This window comes from Petaurus breviceps, unplaced genomic scaffold (assembly GCF_028583685.1).
Source record: "Petaurus breviceps papuanus isolate PSGF00001 unplaced genomic scaffold, PetGlider_PUasm1.0 37, whole genome shotgun sequence".
Classification (NCBI taxonomy): Eukaryota; Metazoa; Chordata; class Mammalia; order Diprotodontia; family Petauridae; genus Petaurus; species Petaurus breviceps.
This window is the reverse complement of record NW_027186296.1, coordinates 1,116,918-1,125,860: the sequence shown is the minus strand read 5'-3', so window position 1 is coordinate 1,125,860 and position 8,943 is coordinate 1,116,918. Positions and strand designations below refer to the sequence as shown.

The 8,943-nt window shown below is 38.9% G+C and overlaps 1 protein-coding gene across 3 annotated transcripts in view; it reads right to left on the bottom strand.

Annotated features, from left to right (window-relative positions):
* Window positions 1-8,385: 8,385 nt before the first annotated feature.
* The window catches only part of MEIS2 (Meis homeobox 2), a 231,572-nt gene continuing 231,014 nt past the window's right edge, over window positions 8,386-8,943 (bottom strand). For all 3 annotated transcript variants that reach the window (XM_069097628.1, XM_069097626.1, XM_069097627.1), the window contains exon 12: window positions 8,386-8,943. This exon is cut by the window's right edge and continues 863 nt beyond it. The gene's annotated coding sequence lies outside the window, so the exon portion shown is untranslated.

The following is an 8,943-nucleotide window of genomic DNA, read 5'->3' as shown; positions in this document are numbered from 1 at the left end:
CTCTCTCTCATCATTTATTCATTTAAATGTCCAGCCTTGACAGGGATATTCCCCTGCTGTGGAGCTCTGCCGAGGGACTGGGGATGGGGGAGCAGTCAAGGGGGTAGCATTGGAAAAAGCAAGATAAAAAAATTCAGTCTGTGACCATCTGACTTTCGGCTTCTGCTTAGAGAAACAGCAGGGGGCGCTCTGATGTTGTCTGTCGACAAGGGAGCCAAGCCAGCTGAGATAATACATACAGGCTTTTCCATGCACGCAGCTGATTTTTTAAAAATAAATAAATAAAATTTTAAGAAAATTTAAATGCAGCTCCTAAACCTTCAGCAGCTATCCCACTTGGGTTATTTACATTTAGTCTAAAATGTTTTACTTTACTGTCCTTACCTGGTTACCCGACATTTATAGCCTATTATTCTCATACAAACCTCTTTCAATCTACATATATGCAGTATATATGTATAATCTGTCTCCCTTGGCCTGTAATGTACATTAATGCAACTTATTAAATACGACGATGAATAGTCAACATTTTTTTCGCCTGTTAGTTCCGCTGATCCAAGCAGGATTTATTTGCAGATCTTACGTCCTCAAGCCATAATGCGTGATTTCTTTTCCTTAAATAAAATTGGTCAAATGTTGACAACCTTTAAGCCAATCTAACACTCAAGATTAGTGATGGGAAACTAATGAGAAAATATCAGATCGTCGGGCCTGGGGGCTGCCAATTAAATCTTAGCTGATTGAAAAATAAAAGCAGACTTGGGATGGGAGCAGCTCTAGGCTTAACTTTAACTTCTTTTTTTAAGTTGAGCCCCCCCCCCCCCACACACCCCATAACCTATGCTGCTTCCCATAAGAAGCCCCTCCACACACTCTCTTCCCCACCCCCACTCCAATCCTAAAAGCCAAACGTTATTTCTCTGGATATTTCAAGAGATCCAATCAGGATGATCACTTCTTGCACGGTAAATATTAGGCCTTTAAGCAACGTGATTTAACTAATTAGAAAATTTACATCATTAAGTCTCGGGGAGAGAAAAAAGAGAAACAAATCTGTCAGTCATTTTAAAGGAGACAGGCACTATTGAAGTGTGAAGAAATCGGCTCTAATTCAAAAAGGCAACCGGGCAGAAAAAGCCCTCAACATTACCCTGCTAGTTATTAATCAGAAAGGACTCCCTCTTTCCCTGTTTCCTTCTTGTCCCCTACCTCCCCAGCACAGAGTTTTAGTTCAGTTTTTCTGCCAGTCCTCCATGTCATATTAATGACGAGGATTTGTCTATTCAAAGATTTTAATTTGAAAATGTTTCTATGTGAGGAAACCAGAATCCTCGGTGGGGAATCTCAAAATCACCTCTTTTCCAGACAAATAAACCTGATGTAATGAACACAACATTCTTCTCGCTCTCCCCCACCCTTTTCCTTTCCATTAAGTTCCTATTTTGAAACCTGCTTGGTGAGAACTAGATCGTCTTTGTGTTCTCCTCCCCTCCTCCTCCTCCTCCTTGCACCCCCTCCCCCCAACCAAGAAACTTGGTTTGAAAGGAAAAAAAATACAAATACATTAACAAAGCCCCAGCTCAGCTTTTTTTTTTTTTTAAGGAAAAAAAAAAAAGCCTACAGTTGAGGCTTATACGCCTAGGCATCAAAGGTGGGGGATTGATAAAGGTGAGTCAAAAAAGGAAAGATGAACTATTAGTTTTTCCCACCTATATATACTATACAGTGTATTGTGTGATTAGAGGGAGAGGGTGAAAGGCGGGTGGAGAGGCAATTACTTTAAAATGCATTGTGAGCCAATGCGCCTTTTTCTCTTAGCTCTTTTTTCTTCCACGGACTAGTTTAGAAATAACAGCATTCACATGTCTCCTCCCCTGAACCCCTAGTCAGGCCTTTGCCCCCCTCTTCCCCTCCCCCAGTACTTCATACATACATCCTTCCCTCGAACTCCTTTTATCCCAAGCAAGCTGAAAGTTGGTCTCTACCAAGTTGGAAAGAACACTGCGGGCACGTCCTTCAGGATACCAAGGACCTTTCTGCCCTTCCCAAAGATCCCCTTTGGACCTTAAGCTTAGGAAATTGGATGGCCGTACCTTAACTGAATGAACCCCTTTTATGTTAAAAGAAATCCCAAAGCTTTCCCCACTGTCTCTATTTTATTCCTTCCCTATTTCCCTCAATGTATGAAACTTCCACATATGATCTAAGGATTTAGTGTAACTTCGGTTCCTAATTCTTCTACCTACCTTATTCTTACGGAGGTTTTCACTAGACTTTTTTTTTTTCCTATAAAGTCCCTAATCTGGCATCTGAATAGCTTCGTACAGTTAGGTAGGTAATGCACATGATTGCCAATGATGCCCAATCATTTAGGGCCAGAATAGATTGTCCGTGGATTTTCTTGGTTTTTTGCTTTGGGTTAGATAGGTGAGAGCAGTAGAGACGAGTTATTAACACAATTACAATTAATTTGTGGGATGGATGCTCATGGTCAGTAGCACATGTGGAAGTGGAAGCACATCTGTAAACACTGAACACTACAGAGGACTCCTGCAGACTATTCCCAAAAGAACTCAACGCATACACAGAGTAGTAGAGTTAAGTCGGCCACACAGTTTCGAATTCATGTTGGGGTTTGTGGGGGGGGGGGGATGGTAGGGAAGAAAAAGCAAAAAGACATGGTGAGGCTGTTTGGAAAACTCTAGGGTGCTCCTCAATGAAACCATTTTCTGATCGTGGTTAAAGCAGATGGAGTCCAGTGCGCTGTCCCTCTGAGAAAAAGTGGACTGAAATGGACACTTTGTCACTTTCAGGAGGCGGGACCAGGAGAGGTGGAAACATACAAGACAATGGCCTTTGGCAATGGAAAGATCTCTTGGCGAGGCTCACCACCCGCCCCCCTCCCCACCTTTGTTGCCTTGGTTTGGTTTGAAACCATCTACTTTGCTGGGAATCGCTGGGGGAGAGGGAAAGAAGAGGGGGAGGGGATCGGGAACGACTAAAATCAGTCTCCTCCAGGATCTACTCCAAGGCAGAGGATTATAATAAAATTTACAGTGCCTTTAACAACTCACAAAATAAAGCATTAAAATCCCCTTTAATTGAGAAAAATATTGATTTTTTAACTCTAGAAAAAGCGAAATCGTAATTTAACTGCAAACTTTTAGGGGAAAGATTATGGGTATAACTGCAGCCATATTTATGAATATGCCCTTTATATGGATGCAAGATCCCATCTTTAATTGAGCTACTTTATGAAGTGATAAAAACAAAAGAAAACCTGACAGAGAAATGGTTTTAAAAGAGGACCAAAGGTAATTTTCTTTCTCAGTTTGTGAAGCATCTAAGTAGCTGCCTTACTTTTCTGAAACGGGGGAAAAAAACAATCCTCCTTTTCTTCCTCCCCCACCCCCAAAGAGAAAAATAGGGGGAAAAGGAAAGCAAGAAGAGATGAAAAGAATGGAAAATCACAGACCTATATAAAAACAACCCAACTGTTAATACGTTGATAGACTTTACCAGGAGAAGAATGAAACCAACACATTTAAAGAAACAGGGTCAGGAGCAAAATTGCAAACTCCTTTTAATGTAACTGACCTGGTTCTATTTTCTTACTCTCCGTTTTGTTTTGTTTTGTTTTGTTTTAGGGGGCGGGATTCATTGGTGGATGGAGGAGTAAGGAAGGAATCAGACTTTCTGTGTTATTTCTGTATCGGTTTTTGGTATTATGGAAGAGTAAAGAAGTTTTTGTTTGGTGGTTTTTTCATTGATCAGTCACTCCGAGCTAATGTAATTATCCTCATCAATAGGAGGCTGCAGAGAGAATCATTATGTGGGTGACATTGATAAATGATCACCCAAGAACGGCCCTCTCTTGGGCAACCCCCACATCTGACCCTCCCACATATACAATGTAGTCATAGAAACACCTTGAGAGCCTCTAACACTGCCGCAAAGGGGCAAGAGAGGGAAAAGAAAAGGGGTGGGGAGGGGTGGGGGTGGAGAATAAGGCGAGGACGGATTCAAACCAATACTAACAACAAAAACAACCAAAAAGAGGGAGGAAAGAAAAGAAACCCCAAGCCCATCACCAACCCCACTCTTAGTTCCTGACAACAAAGTGAATATTCGCCCTCCAGACTGATACATTCCTCCACACCTTTTTACATTTGCGACCTCAATACCAACAACATCTGATGTTTGCTGAGACACATATTCAAATAGGTTTTTTCCCATGGAGTTAAATAATTAGGTTAGGTAAACTGTAGGAATTTATTTCTCGCGCTGGATTCATCGAGAAAGCTGAGAGAAAATGAAAACCCCTTGGTTTAAAGAGACTAAAAACAAACAAAAATATTAAAAACAAAAATAAAACAAAACGTATTTTTAAAAAAGAGCCGCAAACTGGAGCTGAACTGTTCAACCCCGGGTTTCCCCCATTATAAACTGGGTGAGCACCTCATTTTGCTTTAGCGACTAGTTCTCAGTAGCTCTAATTATGATATAATGGATTTCAAGATTATTCCTCTGTCACTGGAGGGGGGTGCGGGGATGATCCCTACCAAGCTTCCTTTTCATCTTTCGATTACTTTATTTAAGTAAATAAAAAGTATTGAGACTAGTAATTGATTTATAATGACCCATAAATCGATGTAAGAAAGCAGGAGTTGGGGCTGGGATGAAGGTGGATTCGAGGCGAATAAGGCAAAGGGGGTGTGGATGCTGTTTATTTATTTTATTTCTAAAGCTTCAACTAAAGTAGCTTTGACACTGTTTGGGGCTGAAGGGGAGGAGCTGTTCTGCTGCGCCGGATCATCCATCATCGCTGTCACTGAGAGTCTGCCCCGAGGAGCCGTAGACGCAATCTCCCTTCTGTCTCTACATCGAAACTATTAATATTAAAACCTCCCTTCAAACACTTCCCCAACAGTCTCTACTCTCATCATAGTCTTCCCGGCCTTCCCAATCAGATCCATATTTCACCTCAGCTGCAACTCTAGTCTAGCTTAAACTGAATGGAACAAGGCGGAAGAAAATGCGACGTTTGTTTACTATTGTGATTGTTTTTGTTAAGATTGCCCTTATCTTCGCGTTTAAAAGAAGATTACACCCCCTCCTCCCTTCACTCCTCCATACCCCTTTTTGTGTGGGAGTGTAGGAGAGAGGGGGAATGGGGGTGGGGTGGAGCTGAAGCGTACATCTCGCTTATCTGAAACAGCCACCTCAAATAAATAGTCAATGGAAAATATTAATCATCCTGCTCTCCTTTCCATGGTCCCCGCCCCCTCGTCTTTATTTAGAGAGATACATCTGTATCAGGGTTGGGAGAGAGTTGCTGTTCAAAAGCCCGGGTCACTCTAGGAATCCGAACACACGCACACATAGACAGTCTCATCCCATACCTAGGAATCTTAAGCAGAGGACCTCATAGTCTTTATCAAAGTCTTGGGCTGTTAGCCTAATAGGTAACTTGTGGAGGACACTACTCCATCCCCTTTGAAAAGAGGTTCAGCAGTCTGACAGCTGTTAGAGATATTTGCCACATTTCCCCTCCCAAATCTGCTCTGGGTTAACATGACAGGGGAGCCTACCTCATGAATCTCTCTACAAGCAGAACTTCTATGATGAGAAAAAGAGAGGCATGGGGGGAAGGGAAAAAGAGACTGATAGACCGACAGGAGTGGGGAAAAGAGAAAAGATGGGGAAGGAAACTAGACATGTATAAAGACAGACTTAAAAAAAAATCTTTTTCTGTAAAATGGGTTTTCTTGCCTAAATTGCCACTCTCAGAATTTCTTAAAGAAATGGAAGCCTTAAGGAATTTTTTCCTTCTGTTTTCCCCCCACATAAACAAAGTGTTTTTATATTACTCTTGTTTTTGAGAACATAAGCAATTTCATTCAGACTACAGTATTTCCTTTAACACTATATCACTGTCAAAACACCATCCCCAGTTTCTTTGCTTTTGACAGCTGAGTATTTCTTAAATATACCCAAATCAGAACACTCCATACTAAATAGTAAACCTCAGATAAGAGCAAGTGCCTTATAATGTGGTACAAAAAAAGCATGACAAAAGTAACCCTAGATAATCATGCAAACTCCCCACTTTGGCATGGCTGAATTTTTTTTTCTAGATACCCATAACAGATGGGTAGAAATCTTGAAATTATATATGTATAAAATTTTGTTAGCTGAGAAATACCAATAAGCCTTATTCTAATTATTGCTTAACTTTTAATATTCATGTGCGTTAAAGTTAGGATGACAGGATCTGGGGGGTTTGTATGTTTTTTGGAGAATCTAGGTCCAGAGATGATTTCATTTATTAAAAGGTAGAGAGCTCACGCTTCTAAATTTAAATGAATGTCGTAATAATAATCCCATTAAAATGTTCCCTAAATATCATTCAATTATGAAACAAATCCTCCATCATTTACTGCATAGAATGGAAGAACATTAACAAGTAAATATTAGTAGGAAAGGTTTCTAATTTATGAATGGGAAACTAGTCAAAATTTCATTAACGGTGTAGTGCCTTAAGATTAAAATGTTCAAATCTTTAAATAATTTTTAAAATTTACTTTTCTGTTAGGTAAATAGTGGAAATATAACATAGACCACTCATCCCCTTCTTTTTAATTCCAAAACTCGATTTTCATATATAAACGAGAGCCTAAAAGTTCACTGATTAGTTTTAACAAAATGTTTATAAAATGCCTCATAAGTGAATATAAAAGAAGCTACTTTTTCTTCTTTTATATATGTAAGTATATATGCATCTCTACAGATATAATGTATGTGTGGGGGTGGACACAAGCTCTCTCGAACACACACACACACACACACACACACACACACACACACACACACCACAAAATGGGGAGAGAGGCACTGGGAAGTAGAAGCCAGTAAGGCCTGGGCTCAAGTCCTCATTCAGATACAAACTGATTTTGTGATCCTGGGAAAATCACTTAACCTCTCAGTTCACTAGTCAACTCTCCAAGGCTATAGAAGTTGTAGAAAAAATGTCAACCTACCCTGGTAGAGGGAGTTTACTCATTAAGAAATCCTATATTAATGAAATCACAGGTCCAGTTCTCATCCCTATCCCTCATTTAACACAACCACCATGCCCCACTCCCCTAGAATGGGATAACTGAAAGAATTCCAATAACATTTTGCTTGACTTTCAAATCCAGCTTTGAATAGATAGTGAATGCCTCCTTTATCACTTGGAAAGCATATATCAGTGGATATATCTTTTAATATCATCATATCTAAACATAGGGAAAATGCTAAGGTAATAATATTTGGGAAAATGCTAAGGTAAATAACTTCATAGTAAAAACTTTGAGTAATTTTTGTTTTTTACATTTTTCTCGTGAGAAGTTATTTTATAGGATCATAGATTTAAAGCTAGTAAGTATCCCTACCTTCATTTTATTCATGAGGAAACTGAGGCCACAGAGGTTAAGAGATTTGCTCAAGGTCATGGAGGTAGTGACAAAATTGGGATTTGAAGCCAGATAGTCGACTCCAAATCCATTCTTCATTCCATTTATATAGATTGTATTTTCAATATGGACAAGTTAACGCACAAACTTTCAGTCAATGTTGGATGGCTTCTTTTTTGGGTAGATGGTAAAAGGGGAGTTTATGAGGTATGTTTTTTTATGAAAAACAAATCAAAATACCTCAAGGTGATTCAACAAGACATCACATAAGTATGCATGCACAGATATAGGTATGTGTCAGAGGACAGGGTGGAAGAAGAGAAACATTTTAAGAATATGTTAAACAACTATGATTACTTAGTTTTGCTTTGACATTTCAAAACTCTAGGATGATTTACTCATTGTAACTAGAGTTTAAATCTATATATTCAGCAGCATTTAAGAAAGTGGGGTTGAAGAAAAAAAGCAGACAGCTGAATTGTCTTTTATACAAAAATGCTCTGACAAATTTTGGTGAATGAATGTACTTTTATCACTAAGCAACGATGACACAACAAAACCTCCCCTATTTTTGCAGTGAATAAACATGGGAAGTTTCATCTAGAAGTCTTCTCTAGATTGTTATAACTCCTAAATGGAGAGGGTCATGTGGAAGGTGATCTCTCAGCCTAGCTCATAACACACACAATTTTGTACCTTTCGAAGTTTTCTTCTGGTAGAGCTCACAGGTCAAACATATATTCGAAAGGTGGCCGGTGATTACCTTAAAATTGCTGGTAGGTTAAATTTTAAATATACTCAACTTCTGGTGAAAACAAACAAACAAAAACAAAACAAAACAAAACACACACGCCAACCTTTCAGTGCCTTAGACGTTTCATATTGTGTAACAGCTCCTCAAAATTATTAAAAACACAAAAGCCTAACAAAAAATCAAAAATGAAATATTTATTACCGCATTTTGTGACTTAACACCTTTTTTTAAACATAACGTCACAGTCCTCATACAAGTATTTTAATGTAAATTTGACAAAGCTTAAAGGTAACAGCATTTTCTTCTAGTGAGGAACACGTGCTGAGAAAAAGAATTCATGGACATACAATACCAATTCCACAGCAGATCTGATACTAGCAAAAACATTCTTTTTTTTTTTCAATTGAGGTAAACACATAGAATATCTAACATGAAACAATTAATAGACCGAACTCTGTACGAAGTTTGTTACAGTATTCTCTTGCTCTTTTTTTTTCCCCAAGCTTTGAGTTTATGATAAAGTTCTAGGTTTGGTACAAAGACCATTAATAACATTTTTTGTTGTTGAGGAAAGCTGCCCAACTTAAGTTTGTTTTGTCCAAAGCCAAGGCTCAGAACTACTGGAAGAAGCTCCTGCTTTGTCTTTAAATCTTCACCGGCAAGCTCTTTGAAGAAGAGTCCAAAAAAAATAATAAGGATTGGCTTATGAAGCACAAACTATAAAGATCTGTT